This window comes from Mandrillus leucophaeus, unplaced genomic scaffold, assembly GCF_000951045.1.
Source record: "Mandrillus leucophaeus isolate KB7577 unplaced genomic scaffold, Mleu.le_1.0 Scaffold680, whole genome shotgun sequence".
Classification (NCBI taxonomy): Eukaryota; Metazoa; Chordata; class Mammalia; order Primates; family Cercopithecidae; genus Mandrillus; species Mandrillus leucophaeus.
Window position 1 is genome coordinate 839,872 of NW_012107364.1, and position 2,229 is coordinate 842,100.

The following is a 2,229-nucleotide window of genomic DNA, read 5'->3' on the forward strand; positions in this document are numbered from 1 at the left end:
TTGGTTTGGCCTCCTAGGTCTCAGCAGCTGCAGGCTTCACGTGGCTATGGTGAATCCAGGCTGGGATTCCTCCCACCTTTACCGCTGTGGGACTGGTCAGGATAATGGTCTGGAGTCCCCTCCACTGTGGCCACAATGAAGCCACGTTCCAGTCCTTGATCCACACACGGTCACCTGGATCAAAAGGGTGAACTGGGGAGAATAAGCTAACTGGACACCTCTTATTAAGTTGAGATAGTCTGGGCAATTTTCTCTAAGGCCTGTAGCTGCTGCTGTAATTCAATCTCACCTAACTCTTGGGGAGTACCTGGAAGTCCTAACAGTATGGGAGGAGGCCTATGATACAGAATTTCATAGGGGGAGTATCCTGTTTTCTTAGAGGGGGTACACTTAATTTTAAACAATACTATAGGAAAGGCTTGCATCTATTTAAATCTTGTCTCCTGACATACTTTCTTTAGACTATTTTTGATAGTTCAATTCATTCACTCCACCTTTCCGAAATTCTGAGGTCAATAAGCGGCATGTAACTTTCATGTGATTCTTAATACTTTTGCTGTCTTCTGTGCCGAGTCAGCCACAAATGCCGGCCTATTATCTGAGCTAACTCGTAGGGGCAGTCTAAACCTAGGGATGAGATCTTGAAGAAGCACACGGGTTACTTCACGAGCTTTTTCAGTTCGTGTTGGATAAGCCTCCACACACCTAGAGTAAGTACACACTAGAACCAGTAAATACTTGTTACCTCCGCATTTAGGCATCTCTGTGAAGTCCACCTGAAGATCTTCAAAGGAGCTGCTCCATAGGCTTGTATGCCAGGAGGCACAGAGGGTCCTTGCTTTGCATTGTGCTGTTGACAGGTAAACGCATCTCGCTGTGCTACTGTTTTAGCAAGTAGCTAACAGCTTTTCGAGTGATTCTTGGCCTAAATGGGTAGTTTCATGTACAGCCAGCACGACTGTGGCTCCTAGCAGCTGTGGCACAACTATTCTTCCATCTGATAACTTTATCTATCTTTCCTTTATTGTTTGTCCTCCCTCTGTTTGAAGAAAATCTTTTTCCTCTTTAGAATAAGTTGGCACCAGATCAAGCATTTGAGGGAGTAGTGGGGCTGTGACTGATGCCCGGTAGGGAATGGATGCTGCTTTTCGTGCCTCCGTGTCTGCTCGGGAGTTTCCTTGGCTCACCGAGGTGGAAACTCGCTGGTGTCCCCAACAATGCATGACTGCCACCCTTTGTGGTTTCTACACTGCTTCTAATAATTGTAGAATTTCTTGTTGATATTTTATGTCTTTTCCTTCAGAATTTAACAGGCCTTTTTCTTTATACAATGTTCTATGTACTTGAAGGGTTAGAAAGGCATATCGATAATCAGTATAGATGTTTACAGTCTTACCTTCACTGAGTTCCAGAGCCCGAGTTAGAGCAATGAGTTCTGCTTTTTGGGCCGAAGTGCCCTGGGGCAATGGCTTAGGTTCAACAACATCATCTAAAGTTACTACCGCATATCCTGCGCACCTTTCTCCTTGTGAGTTGATGAAGCTGCTCCTGTCCACGTATACCTCCTAATCTACCGATGCCCATGGCTGGTCTCGAAGATCTGGTCGGCTAGAATAGACAGAGTCTAACACCTCTACACAGTTCTGTTCAACAGCGCTGTCAGATACTGGGAGCAAGGTGGCAGGGTTTAAAGGGTTACAGACTTCAGTGGTTATGCGGGGGTTTTCACATAACAAGCCTTGGTACTTAGTTAATCTGGCATTTGTTAGTCAATGGTGTCCTTTGGTATTCATCAGAGTTACCACCGCATGGGAGGCTTTTATATTTAAATTCTGTCCAAGGGTTAGCTTATCTGCTTCTTGGGCTGAGAGGGCTGTTGCTGCCAAGGCTTTCAGACATGGAGGCCAGCCTTTAGAAACTCTATCTAGTTGTTTTGAGAGGTAGGCCACTGGTCTTGGCCAGGGCCTTACAGTTTGAGTTAAAACTCCTACTGCCATTTTTTCCTTTTCTGACACATAGAGCGTGAAAGGCTTTGTCAAATCTGGTAACCTTAAAGCTGGGGCCAACATAAGTTTTTCTTTCAACTTATAAAAGGCTTGCTGTTGTAGAGGCCCCTATTCAAAGGGCTCTTTGTCACCCCCTTTTGTAACCCCATGAAATGGTTTGGCTAGCACCGCAAAGTTTGGAATCCATAATCTGCAAAACTTTACAGCTCCTAAAAATTCTCTT